The following is a 15,255-nucleotide window of genomic DNA, read 5'->3' on the forward strand; positions in this document are numbered from 1 at the left end:
CAGAACTAGCCCAACATCAAGTCAATCAGCCTTTAGGGGCCTGAAAAGCAGCCTCTATAACTTGGTCCCCAGAGGGGAAACAAATGGCGAAAGGAGCGAGTAGCGCTCTGCTGCAGAATTCAACTTATCTTCCAGAGAAGATCAAGCCACTGAGGTTCAGCTCATCTTTAACTAATTAAATTTGGATTGGAAGGGGGAGGGCATGAGTCCTCCCTCTCCAACACAATCCAAGATGGCACAGGGGACCCAATTCCCCAGGACAGAAGCAGACACATTCATAGCAGGGCACATTGCAAGCCCCCATGCCCTTGCCCGGGTTGTTGGGGCATGCTGGCACACTGCCTCCTGCCTCCAGCCATCACGGGCAGGAGAAGACAAAGTTTTCCCAGCTCCAGACAGGAGCCAAAGTAAAGTTGCTAGCTCCCAGTTGTTGAGAGAGCAGCAAAGAGTGTTTGCAATTGCTGCATCAGAGGCGTGTGGGGACCAGGCGGAGGGCCAAGGGGCATTGGCCCCCTCAAGAACACCCAAGATAAAAGATTACCTGGGGGTGCCTCTAGTGGGACAAGAGCACCTATAAACTGAAAATGAATGTGGCACAAGACCACAAAAATAAAGCACCCACTGCAGAAAAAGTTGCTTGTTAAACATGCATGCCCAGGGCCTCAGGAGCACCCCATAAGTCATTGGAAAGGGCTCCATTTTACATATTTACCATTCTTCATGGCCCAAAAAGGTCAGAAGCATCATCACCAGAGTGGGGTTATGGGGGTTGAGGAAGTGCAGCAGCCCCACCCAGCACAGTTGCCCAGGTCACCCTAAGCCTCCCAGCGCATAGGATACATGACCTGGGGAAGCAGTTGTTCAGTGTTTGAAGTCTTCTCAGATCCTGAGCTTTTGTACATGGGTTTGGGAGTGTAGGATATTATTGTTGGTTGGCCTTAAAGCTGAAGTGTGTGTGTGGTAAAAGAAGGAATCTGCGACATGTTTTTTAATATAATGCTTTATTGACAGTGGTAATGGTTGACAATACAAGGTTTTACAGTATAATGAATGTTACTGAATATTGGTACTATACCCCTAACTTCAATGGCGGGTTATAACATGTATTGTATATTGGTAGCATATTGGTAGCATCCCCATTGATTTCAGTGGTGTTGAAATGGTAAAGTGTGACATGTGCTCTGCTGTTCCTGATGTGGTGACAATCTAATAGAATTCTAACAAAAGAACAATTCTCTTTTGATATCTCCATCTCCCCACACCCCATAAGGACCTACGCCTTGGTCCGATGGTTATACTCCTTCCTTTGTTTATTCAGATTAGGGTCCAGGGGACCAGGAGTACCCCCCTCCACTCAGTGGTAAATCCCTTACTTTCCCTTTTTGTTGTTACACAACACACAACAATCTAATAGAGCCAGTAGGTCTATTTTTTTGGTAGTGACTAAGGATGGACAGTGAACTCTGCTCCGTGAGTGGAGTTTGCAGAGTTTTCCAACTGTACGCTCCGCTGGGAGAGCGGAGTTCGCGAAAAAACTATGACTCTGTCGCTTAGCGGAGTTTGCCTCCTTCGCCAACCCTGTTGTAAATACAATAGGAACACTCACATAGTCCAGTATTTCTCTGCTAATTGCAGAGGTAAGTGAAGAAAAAGTCAGAGGCAGGTGCGCTGATTTAATTTCCTGCAAGGTTGAATGTGAGAAGTTTCTACCCTGTGCCCATGGATTATCCAAATAAATGCCCGCGATTCCTCGCATTTCCCGATGCGGTGCATTCGTGGTCTTTGCTTGGTTAGGACTGCTTGGATTTTTCGTATCTGAACAGTGAGTGGTGAGGGGGCACACTGAGCTGCTGAATGCAGATGAATGTAATGAAATACACAACCAGGAGCCAAAGAGGTTAAAGATCGCAGCAGGACAGCCACTCACTGTAAAAACCTCTTGAATCCCTCTGATTCAGTCTTGTCCAGGCATAGCTCACTGTCACCACCAACCCTGCTGGTATGTGCCCTGGCAGGTGACCTGCAGAACCCACTTCCGCTCTCACCCGCCCCCTGCCAACTCTAGCCAATCATATCACCTTCCACTCTAACGTACCCACTCCCCATGCACGAAGCGGTATCTGAGTCTGCTCAATTCACTCAAGTTTACAGAACCTTCTTCCTAGCCTTTGCATTCTGTGACTGGATCCGAAATTTTTCTACGTGTCACCGGCCCGTGACCAGCGTTGGTCCTCACTTCCTGGCCAGTGCTCCTGGCTAACGTGTTCCTAATATCTCTACCTGCGACTGCGAGGATTTACTCCACTGAAGAAAGCTGAACTGGCTGTTCATCCTGTGCAGGTTTTGTGTAATATAATAATATTTGAAGCCTCCCCCTCCAAATCCATGTACACCCCCTGCGTTAGGGCAAAGCGGAGCTCCGCGGAATTACACAGAGTTTTTATATAACTCTGCAAAATTCCGCTTAGTGCAATTCCGCCCACTCTGGTGTTAAGTTATTGAGGAGGCAGGAAATGGTAGATAAAAGAAGATTTATTCATAAAAATAGAAGCACCAGAGATACAGGTCTGGATACACAGAAAGCTTCAATCAACTGTCCTTCTAGACCGCTATTCCTCAACGGCCCGATCCGAGAGGAGTGTGGAACACACGGATCGTGCCCTAGAGGAGTGCATTCAAAGGACAACAAGTATACTTATGTACAAAGAGTACGCGTGCAGCAGCTACGCGTGCAACATAAAATGATGCTTGCAACAGGCATGCGATATACAATGACACGTGCAACAGGCACGCGATAGACATAACATCTGGCCACCCCAAGTAGTTACCTAACTATATTGAGTATTGCATGTAGTATTGGGGGAGAATATTGTGGCTATGGACTTTAGGAGCTACTAGTAGGGTAAGGTGATGAGAGGGAGCCACCAAATGTAGTTCCATGTCCCTGATTGCGTATATATGTAATTTAATGCATGCTATTTAGTTGTGTGTGTGTGTGTGTAATAAAAGTAATGTCCCTTTATAAAAGAAAAAGCATTGATTGGACAGTAATCTACTGAGTGTTGTTGTTGTGTACCAGTGAGCTTGAGCTACTACCCACACCACCTCACTTGAGCAGGCCCTGGACTGCTTGGCATCACTGCCCTGAGAGATTCGAGTGCTACAATGGGCATTTGGTTCCCTGTAAAGGGAAGACATGTAGCTTTGTGTGGAGTATTGCAAGGTAGCGCAAGTCACTGCCTTACATTACCCTCGTTGGGAAGGTATTCCATGGGTGGAGCTTGGATGTTGCCATGCACCTACCCATGGTTTGTGGTGCATTGGCAGGCCTACTAAGCATAGTAACAGTGGGAATGCATCAAAATGCTACACCTTTCCAGGTGAGACGTAACAAGGAGAAATATTTTAATTCTCCCTATTATTAGCGCCTTCTAAGCAAGCTGCATTCTGAAGGATTCATAGAAAAAAGAAAATGCCTCTGAGGATTGTTTTTGTGCAGAAAGGTGTCCCAAACAAGGGTGCCTATGTTTTCTTTTGGCAGCCACAAGTGTGCCTGTGCAGAGAGAGGGTAGGAATGTGCCATATGTTAGTTATTGTGGCGCATTCCTGCTCTCTCGATTTGACGAAGCGCAGTAGGTTGTCTTTCAGCATTGCATCAAATGTTAATAAATCTGGCCCCCAATTCTTATAATATGCATAACATTTCTGTGCATATGTTCGGCAGAAACGTATTCATTCATTTATTAATATGTGCTGTGGGTTGCCTTCTTTCCATGGACTCATTGTATTAATTAATCTATTAGGGACATTTATCTTTTATCCAGAGTGATAAACTAAAAGGCATTTGGTGAATATGAGAACTGATCTCAGTCACTGATAATCACTAGTTCTAGCCCATTAGTTCAGGCCATCATTTTTTTTGCTCAATATGTCACATGATACAGTGGCCAACCATATGGAAATCAGGCTTGGTCCTGAACCAATAGGAACAGGTCCTCCCAATTTGCCAAGCCTCTTTGGAAATGTTACATAAACAGCTCCAGACAGATTGTGGCCATGTTGGTCTCTTTCAATAAAGTTCACCTTGAATGTCCAAGTGAGCTACGGAAGCTTACATCTGGGTGTACCTTTGGTGCTTAGGGCATCATTGAGGAAAGGAGAAAAGTGATGGATCTAATGATAAATTTAATCTGAGCCAGTGGTAATTACTCACTGCTGTGTTCCATTTCAGCGTGGTTTTTTTCCACATTGGGCCATTATCGACAGGCATCAATCATAGGTAAAACAGCCTTGTTCCTGCGCCAATATTTGTCTGGCCATGTGCTCTCTGAACCGAAACACAAACAACCCCAGTCCTTTTTCGCTTTTGTTCGTGCGCTGTATTTTGTAGAATTTTAGACAATGCATCTGTTACACCGTGCTGGACAACCACTGCTCTTTAGTCTGTGCTGCCACAGTTTATTCGATCTGTCCTCAGGTTTCTGGCACCTTTTACCGAACACGAGGGGGTCAGTGCTTTTTCTACGTTCACCAAGTCATAGCAGCTTGCGTATGAAAACCAACTGGAAACTGTTACAAATATAAGTATTTTCTTTTATAAGATGTATTTAGAAATTATTTTTTATGGCTGTTTATGTTAATTCGCAACATTCTAGGCTATCAAGCACCAAGTCATCACCTAAATGTTGTAACCCGAAAACTTTTGAGCATCACAATAATCGATTTTTTAGAAGGTTAAAAACTGAGGTAAACTACATTTTCTATTTTCGAAATACAATTATTTGAGGCAGCCGACTTCGATGAGATGCTGTAATTGTTCCTTTCATGCAATCGACAGAGCTGTCAATTCCACTTTGTGCACACACAGAGAGAGATTCCATTGTGATCCAGAGGCACTAAATTGGAGCATGGCAGCTGCATTCCCCCCTGACACGAATGAAGATTCTCTTTGAAACAATGCTATCACCTGTTAACAAGGAGCACGCGCCTTCATCCGCAACTAACCAAATAAGCAATAGCTTCTTTTTCTCTCAGGTATTCCATAAGCATTCTGCCTACAAAATATGCAACCCTTTCCCCACACACCTCACCCACATTCAATATATGTATAACGCTAGGCGTTAAGTCAAATATATGCACTTCAATATTGTAAAACGAAGGCTTCAAGGAAAGTATTACATATACCTAAGAACAGGCTCACACTATTGTAGTAAAGATTGTATTGGACGCCAGCATATTCTATTAAAAACGAACGAGTTTTTAATGTAGACATTATTTTAAATAAAGCCTAAATTTGCCAATTATTCTTCTTTCCATTACGCCGTTCTGACACATTTTTGAATATGTAACAAAGTAAAGCAGTGCCAATATTGTGAAAATATAAATAAAATATGGGAGTAGCGCTGAGAGTTACATGTACAGTTAATTTTTCTTCCACAATGTCATACCAGTCGTTTTATAACACCTACATAATGCAAGTAAATACTCCTGATCTAAGGGAATCTGAAATTCACACCTGATTCTCCTGGAAATTCCTAGTTTTTCCCAATGTTTTATCAGGACATTTCAGCTGCTTTCACTGCCGAAATGTCTGGGTGAAACATGATAGAACTGATTTAAATCTCAGAATTCTAATGTTGTTAAATTATGTAATGTGTATTTGTAAAGTCACTATTAACCACAAGGATATCCTGGTGTTTATCCTGGTGTGGTGGTATCCTGGTGTGTGTGCCTAACTCTTTCTATGGTAGGTTGGTTAATTGAAATATCAATACCCCAGGAGTGACAGGGGGAAAGAGAGGTGAGGCCGCCCCCACTCACAACATTATAAACAACAAGAGCCTCACCTGAATTACACCTAATCCCAACAGGAATGTCAATACACAGGTTTTCAATATTCTCTCAATTATCTTGAGTGTGATTACTTGCACTACTCTAATTGTCACAGTGTATCAATCACTACTTTAAAAAACCATCCAGGCTAGGTTCCACCTCCCACCAATAACTATAAAGAAAAGTGTGAAGGGAGAGAGAGAGTACCTCACGGTAGAAACACCAAAGGGGTTGCTGACTGGTACTCTCCAGCTTACCCACTTATCATCATCGGCCACTCTCTCTCTTTGTGTGGAGAAAAAGAAAAGAAAAAGTGTATACTCTCCTTTTAAAAGGACGTAACTTTGAATTGATCATGGTTTGACGTAAACCATTTTTAATTGGGAAAGCTTGCAGCATTGAATAAAATTATTTGGCCAGCAGGCTTCACCGGTTTTTAATGGTGAGAATTATGTTCACTGATTCTCACAGGGGTTCAATGGGCACTTATAACAAATAGTGGGCACGGTTGGTTTACTTATATTTAAGTTTGACTGTCACTTTTCACTACATCTATGTTACTGTCCTTTTAAAAGGAGAGCATACGCTTTTTCTTTTCTTTTTCTCCACACAAAGAGAGAGTGGCCGATGACGATAAGTTGGTCAGCTGGTGAGTACCATTCAGCAACCCCTTTGGTGTTTCTACAGTGAGGTTCTCTCTCTCCCCCTTCACACTTTTCTTTATAGTTATTGGTGGGAAGTGGTTAATTGAAATGCAAGGTCTTTACCTTCTTGTGGAATTCAAGAAGAGTGGAGGAAGCTCTGATGTGGAGAGGAAAGTAATTCCAGCACAGATAACTAACAAGGCCTACTCCATGGACAGTGATTTTTTTTTAATGGAGTTTTATATAGCGCAAACTTGACCCGAAAGTATCGGGTATCAGAGCGATTTACATAGCATCAGTTGCGTTACATGAGGACACATTCATCTTTTGTCAAGTACGGGGAGATTATGTGATTTGCCCAGAATAACAGGATGTTCAGTGTCCTTGCCGAGACTCGAACCCAGTTCATCTGATTTGAGGTTGACCACCCTAGCCGTTAGGCTAACTCCTCTCCCTATACAAACAAATGACCAAGCTACAGAGTCACTCAGATGACCGAGCTACACAGTTACTCAAACAGCTACAGCCATTGCAATTAAGACATAAATTAATCATCAAAATAAACCTCCATAGCCAAATCCTCTCCAAATCCACAAATTGTGATTATCTTCTGTGACCTAATAAGAAACTACAACAGTTGCGCTATCCAAGCCATGGCTAAACAGTTGTTGTCATTACTAAAGAAGAAAGAGAGCTAGTCCACTCACAAATTGAGGTCAAGATAGTTGAGCTTGTGATAACTCTGGATTCAATTTGTTAATACTCAGAACTAGTCATTCTTGCACCGATCCCTGATTATCAGTGAAGATAGACAAACGGAATCATCTCATAGTTCCCAGACTGGGGAAGCACCAACTGCATGTGATGTGCATGGATGTAAAGCCCCATAAACAGTGGTTCCAACACATCATGTAATGGTTTCATTGACCCACTGAACAGCTCAGGACATATTGGAAAGCCTTAAACACCACAAAGGAAGACACCGTAGCCAGTGCCTTTTCCCCAAAACCACTTCAATATGAAAATTGTTGTAAGCATCAGTGGTTGAATGAGTTCAATTAGTACCAGAAGAAACACCAATCCCCTGTTCTCCATCCCTAAAGGCATTTCACTATAATATTACAGTGTTACCTTGATACAATGTTTCGACTGTAAGTAGCAGAGTATCCACTATGACTCCAGGTGTGTTTTTAATTGTATTGACATTATCTTCTCCAAGGTCTTTATACAGAAGGAGCCTCTGCTATTCGTCAAAGTTTAGCGTGGTCTACTAGGTTGATTCAAGGATTTTATTTTTTAGCTGAGGGGTCACCCTAGATCTTTCAAGGTAATTTAAACTATCCCCTCATGAAAAGAATGATGACCAAGTTCTGGAATGAATGGGGCCAATTGAGGGACAATTTCAGTAACAAATTATGAAGGGAATGGGCCACCTGTACCCTGGGTAGCATTAATTCCTTTCACAATAGCCTCAGTTTCTAGTGGAGTCACTTTTGTTAATGAAAAGATAGCCATCCCCATGGTGGGGGGGGGGGATGTAAGAGAGTACAAGGGTGATATGTTTGGTGACTCCAATTGTGCAATATTGCGTTAATACCTTTTTTACAAAATAATTCTGAATCTCATGGGCTGAGATGGTCTGTGTTTGACAGTCCAAACACTGGTTTGCACTGTCAAACACTTTGCAGTTACATTGGTTTGGTTTGGACTGTCAAATAATTTGCAGTTACATTTTCCAGTGTCTTCAACGTTTAGTTTGATTTAATGATCTTGTACTTTTGCAACCTCAATATTCTTAACCTTCCGGTCGAAAGAAAGGAATTATGCAGCCTCAATGTTCTTCCTATTTTCATGCAAGACATTCATTTATACTTTTTCAGAGCTGAGTTTTCAGCTTTGCGAGGGGCAAACATTTTCCTTAGCAAGGGCCTCTCTAAATGATGCAAGATGATGACAAACACCTTTAAGAATACAGTTTTACAGGCTGACCCACCAATCTGACAAAAAGGGAGAACAGAAATTTAAAGTCTTTAGCAGGAGGAGTTCAGATGCTTACAGTCCTAACTTTTTTAAACTGCACAGCAATAATTTTGAGTGACACAAAAAGGGTACAATCCCCATTCCTTAACAACTCAATACACAGAACACTATAAAATGGCGGGTCTATGGCTGGGGCAAATGGGAATGTCACTAAGAATAAAATTGATAGTCATGAGGAGCCAGTGTAAAATGTGCCCCCCATCATGAGTTGGCATGTTGATCCACTGCTTAACTTCCAGTGCTCTAATATGTTGAGGAACTAAATATCTTGATTATTTTCCCAATCAGCCCACAGGTCTCAATCCCTGCCAAATACTATGTTTAGTGTCCTGAATGGAGCTTAGAAATTCCCGCAAATCCCCCTAAAAAGGACATTCAATCTGATGGTCTATGTATACTCTCTGAAGTCCACGTAAGGATCAGGATCAAATACACTTTGCTTGCCACACATTCAAATTAATTCAAATTAGCTAATGCAAGGCAGTAGAACATTACAATTAATAATATTCAAGACTACCCACTCCCTTTTGTCCATTCCAGCCTTCATGGTGAAATTTACAGGAAGCAGAGAGTTAAACTGCTCAATAGAGTGGAAAGTAATCTAAGTCCTAGGAAGTACTAGAACATCCCACTTGCCATCAGATATGAAATTACATACTTACAGACAATGCGCTACCACAAATCTGATATTCACATGTCTGGTCATTGATATGGCTCTCCTTTGCCATCCTACTGCCCATAATGGACCTTGGGTGACATCGGTTCCCTTCATGAACTGATGGTCAGCAAGAGGGATTGTCTTGTCTGCTTTTGTAAAGTCTGATGTTCTTAAGAAAGATACTCTTGATCATAGGATCATACAGAGACAGAAAACTAATGGCTGTCTACCCAGCATAATCACATGTTTAAATCTGGGTGCTGGCACAAATCAGACAGACAGCATTTCAACAGCACTGGTAGGCCTGATGGAGATACTATTCTGAGAGTATGGTTTTAATTAGGGTCCATAGTATCCCATTACTAAGACTAAATGGGATGCTGAGTGGCTGCTATATATTTGTCCAGTGTAGGTTTCTGTTATGAATTTGATGAGGTCCAAAAACATTGTGTAAACTTTGTTGGATGCATGTTCATTGTTTTGTTATGTTGTGTGTAGTTGTAAAGTGCACTATCACCTGCGAGGGTAATCTGGCACTGAGCAGGTGTGTGTGACTGGCCCTGCCTCTGGAAGGTTAGTTAACTGAAAATTCAGGTTTTCAGCTTCGTGCAGAGTTCCAGAAGAAAGCAGGAGGCTCTGATGTGGAATGAGAGGACGTTCCACATTGTATAGAACACCTGTGCTCCAGATCTGGCCCTGTGCAAGTGTGGGATGTGTGCGAGTAGGAGTCCTGCGGAGTGGAGTTGTCTAGGTGGCTGATGGAAGGAGATGTGACTGTTTTTTGCTCTTTGCTCCATACCAAAGCGGTACAAAAGGGGGTGGTGATGGACGGAGCATCTGAACCAATCAAACACTCAAACCCAGTCAATAGATCTGGGTTTAATCCATCACCGTTCTTTAGCCCACTCTGCCACCCCAGTTCAGATATGGCCATTGCCAATCAGCCTGACCCTGTGCCTCATTGGAACAGTTCAGCCCGAACTGCCAAGCCATGCCTTCCCTGGACCGGAAACAAGCTTCCTAGACAGGTTTCTGGCATTTCAGCCGTCTTCAGCCAGGCTTGCTTGAATCCAGTGGCAAAGTGATGAAGGGCCTCACGTCTGAGCATACCCTGCCAACTTATGGCGAACAAAGCGGTACAAAAGAGGGTGGTGATGGACGGAGCATCCGAACCAATCAAACACTCACACCCAGTCAACAGATCTGTGTTTAATCCATCACCGTTCTTTAGCCCACTCTGCCACCCCAGTTCAGACATGGCCATATGCAAATCAGTCTGACCCTGTGCCTCATGGGAACAGTCCAGCCCGAACAGCCAAGCCATGCCTTCCCTGGACCGGAAACAAGCTTCCTAGACCGGTTTCTGGCATTTCAGCCGTCTTCAACCAGGCTTGCTTGAATCCAGTGGCAAAGTGAGCAAGGGACTCACGTCTGAGCATACCGGCAGGGATGTTATCTGAAAAGGAGAAGCCGGTATGAATTGCGGGACCCCTGGGCACCTTCATTACCAAGAGGCCTGAAGTGTTACAAAGCCGGGAAGTGCCCTGCTGGGGGACCACAATCCCCAGATTCCCTTGCTACTGGAGCACCTACAAAACGCCAACGCTGGCCCATGGTGCGGGACACGCAGTGCCGCGCCCAGACAAAGACCAGGCCAAGGGCGGGCACATCCACGCCCATCAGAGCCGGGAAGAGGTGGGGCTGGACCCCTCATCTAACATCTTGCATTTGACCAAAGGTAACTGTTCCCTGATTTGCCTTGATTTGTTAACATGGTCAAGCGTAAAGGTCCTACCGAAAGAGTGAGCGGAGGGACTGTAGCAACGCTAGATGCATTCCTGACTAGAGCAGTGAGCGTTCTCACCCATGAATTAGAGCTGACCGAGAGGCGTCTATCAATGGAACCCCTCCTCTTTCCTACGGGGTTGCCCTCAGTCAGTCTTCAGGAGGTCCCCTTACAAACCCACTCGCCTCAAGTGTTAACATCTGGTGACCTTCCAGCAGGTCAACAGGAATTGTTGGCTGCAAAAATAGCTCCTCTCAATATAATTATAAGGGTTCCTGTGTTGTTACCTTTCACCGCTCCAGCAAAGGATCCCACAAACAATCCTCCAGCAAAGCGGCGAAGGGCGGGCGCGACCCCCAAGCTTAAGCAAACCAAAACCTACTTGCGCTCCCAAACCCAGGGGTACACACCCCAAAGTATCCACATTGAGTCCTTCAAACTCAGCAACGCCTGCAATGGTAAACATCCCAAACATACAGCCAGTATTTGACGAGGCATTATAAGCAGAAGCAAGTAAAAGGTTTACAACACTACTGGACCCTATTCTAACTAAACCAACCAAGAGTGAACAGCGAGTGGCCGGTCTAGAATCAAACAGAGATCCCTGATCCCGGAATGAGCCCTCTAGAGTGCATCTTCCGAGTATACCTATAAAGCAAATCTCCCTTTTCGACCCGGAGGTTCAATCTCTGTGGCCCCCACTGCCCCCGGACATCTCATCTAGCCCCGCCATCCAGGTTTGTGGGCTGCTTTCCACAACCACCGGTCAGGCTAATGCACAGTGGGAGGCCCCAACCTCCTCAAGCTACATGCGTAAGGTAAACATTACAACAGAGTCCCCCAGTGAGGGAGGCACCAAGGGCAGCTTTTCAGACAACAGGAACTCGAGATGCCTGCGCGCCGCTCGCAGATAACTATCTCTTACCAGTTCTTCATCTCCCAACGACAGCCTCCCCTTTGGTACTGGTTTTGGCAAATGTAGCACCTCTTCGGGACAAACAGCTTGAATCAACGCCGCAGCTAATGGACAAATCTCTCCACTGGCTTTTATCTCATCTTAACAACTCAGGAATGAAGAACCAACAGCCAGCCAATAAAATAGCTAGGAGAGTTGGTTGGTTGGGCAGTTCAGTAAAGTCCATTGCAGGAGATTGTGTGGTGATAAACTTCAATAATCCACACAAGGGACATTTTCTTCTAGGCAATCTCCACAGGCATTCTCTCAAGAGCACCCAGATAATTTCTTTACCATTAGGTCAGTTCTACAACAGGATTCAACGCTAGGTGTGGGGCAGAGCGGCAGGACAAGATTAGGTCAATTACACACGAGATATGCAGAGTGTTCCAATACGCCCCAGGGGCTAAGAATCCAAAATAGATTTGCCCCCCTTTCTGAAATGGAATCTTGCGATTGACTATCACCCCTTACTCCTTTACCTGCAGAGAGGAGAGAACAGTTACATCAGCTAGTTCAGCAAATGAAACGCATGTAACCGCCATGATTCATTCTCCGTGGTCCATAGTGGAAAAAACAGGATTACCGTAGCATCCTGGAACCTGGCAGGAATTGCCTCAAAGGTAAACAATGTTCTAAGTATGGGCGAATTTTGCGGATCTGCGGTCCTCAAATTCGCCCAAAATCACAAAAAAGTCAGCGAAATCGCAAAAAAGTCTACGAATTCGCGGATTTTTGCGCGAAATCGCGGATTTTTTTCGCCATTTCAATCTACTCAACTGGAGTACTTTCTACTGGCTAATCAGTAAGTGCTACCTCGTTGGGTAAATGTATAGTGCTTTTCCTACACTGCAGCTGCGTAAAGGGCCAGAAGATTTGTCTCCACTGACCATGTGTGCCTGTAACTTTGCCACCGCGCCAAAAGCCGCTGAGGTCCCTTGAGTGAGCTGTCCATCATAGTTGGGAAAGGGAGGGAAGACGTTTGATACCTCTAGTGTGTGGTGCGGGGCTTCTTTGCGTTTCAACATGCCTCTTGTGTGTAAAGGTTCAGAGAGTGAGCAGGGCAGCAGGTGAGGAGAAAGCAGCCTCCTGGTCACAGGAACTACACGGGGATTGCGCTCGAGAAACTAATGGATTCAAAGACCTCCCTCGAGTATTACAGCTAATTTTCAAAGGCAGATATTGGGTTAAAGCACACTTGCCCAGCCTCGACCGTGCTCACTAATGTTTTGGGCTGATTAAAACGTTACTGAATTTGAGCTTCAACTCGGGCACCTGCTTTATTTATATCTGTAAGTGCTTCCTGTTGAAGTTTAATTTTTGTGACAGGAGCCTCGCGCCAGAATGAATCCTGCCCTGCATAGTTATCCACGATGATGCCACCGTTTTGTGCAATACCTCTACTCAACTGGAGTACTTTCTACTGGCTAATCCAGTAAGTGCTACCTCGTTGGGTAAATGACAGTGCGTTTCCTACACTGCAGCTGTGTAGGGCCAGAAGATTTGTCTCCACTGACCATGTGTGCCTGTAACTTTGCCACAGCGCCAAAAGGCGCAGAGGTCCCTTGAGTGAGCTGTCCATCATAGTTGGGAAAGGGCGGGAAGACGTTTTATATCGCTAGTGCGTGGTGCGGGGCTTCTATGCGTGTCAACATGCCTCGTGTATAAAGGGTCAGAGAGCGAGCAGGGCAGCAGGTGAGGAGAAAGCAGCCTCCTGGTCACAGGAACGGGGATTGCGCTCGAGAAACTCAGGGATGCAAAGACCTCCCTCGGGTATTACAGATAATGTTCGACGGCAGATATGGGGTTAAAGCACACTTGCCCAGCCTCGACCGTGCTCACTAATGTTTTGGGCTGATTAAAACGTTACTGAATTTGAGCTTCAACTCGGGCACCTGCTTTATTTATATCTGCAAGTGCTTCCTGTTGAGGTTTAATTTTTGGCCCTTTGTAACCATTTTAGAATGGCGCCAGCAAGCACTCTGACAGCTTGCCGGCGCCATTCTAAAATGGTTACAAAGTTAGCTTCAACTCGAGCACCTGCCTTAACTGTGCTTACTGTGGGCCCAACAAAAAAAAACCACCGCTCGCGAATTTTTGTGCAATATAGCGAGATTCGCGGATCGCTAAATTGCCGAAAATTCGCAAATTTCGCGAGCGGAGCGGATTTTGCACCCATACTTACAATGTTCAATAGCACAATCTTTGGCAATCCTTGGAGATCATTTGGTTCCAGGAGACACAGGCTAGGAAGCTGTTAGATTTGGGGTCTGTAGTCGGCAGAGGTAGGTACCTTTGACCAAATAGGGACCCTTGCTTCTTGTCAGGGTAAGGGGGTACACTCCTAAAATAACCCCTGCTCACCCCCTTGGTACCTTGGCACAAGAAGACATGCTTATCTCAGAGGCAGTGTTTAAAGCATTTGTGAACACATACAGTAGCCCAGTGACAACACTACAGATGGACACCACACAAGTTGTAGTATAAAAATAAGGATTTTTATATAGACTTAACACAAGACCACAAATGACAAAAATCCACAATATTGTACTTAAAAAATGGTAGAATTAGCTCAGTACTCTTAAGATGTAAATGCGACACGTTGGATTCCATGTACCTTTGGATGCGTAACGCTATTCAACTAAAGTGTTGCACGGAAGGTGAAGCGTCGGTTCCTTACACGCAAGAATGGTGATGCGCCAGGTCCCTACTGATGCATACGGGATGCGTCTGTTCTTCTCGGCATTGGGAGGTGATGCGTTGGTTACTTACTGCGCTTCCATGGCGATGTGACCAGCAGTGCTGTGATGCGATGAAGATCCGGTGTAATGAAACAAAGATGGCATCTTCTTCTTGATGCAACATGATACGTGCACGCCTGACAGCCGTGCGGCGACTCAACAATTTCTTTGAGCCACGACAGGCCCTGCAACACGCTTCACGGTGATCCGGCGGCGTCTGATGCAACGTCGATCCTCTTCTCGGGCGATGTGACGACAATGGCTGCGGCGGAGACCCGCTTCTTCTTCGTGAGTCGCACTTTCAGCTCCTTGTGACTCGCAGTCCTTCAGAAGGCCCAACCCAACAGCATGTTCTTCTAAAGGATCTCTTGGGAGCTGGTTGGTGAAGTCTGTTGTTCCTGAAACTTCGAAATTCGGGGTTGATGCACAGCTCCTATTTCAGATTAAATTTTATTTATGTGGACTTCTCAGTATAAGGTGCTACTGCTAGGTGACGCTCTCTGTCCGTGGCGTCCTTTGAATAATCATAAAACGTGTAGCCAATGGGTCATTGATTACATCAAAAACAGAAAGAGGAGTATCCCCTATGAACTTGAAGA

The sequence above is a fragment of the Lissotriton helveticus genome, chromosome 2_1 (assembly GCF_964261635.1).
Source record: "Lissotriton helveticus chromosome 2_1, aLisHel1.1, whole genome shotgun sequence".
Classification (NCBI taxonomy): Eukaryota; Metazoa; Chordata; class Amphibia; order Caudata; family Salamandridae; genus Lissotriton; species Lissotriton helveticus.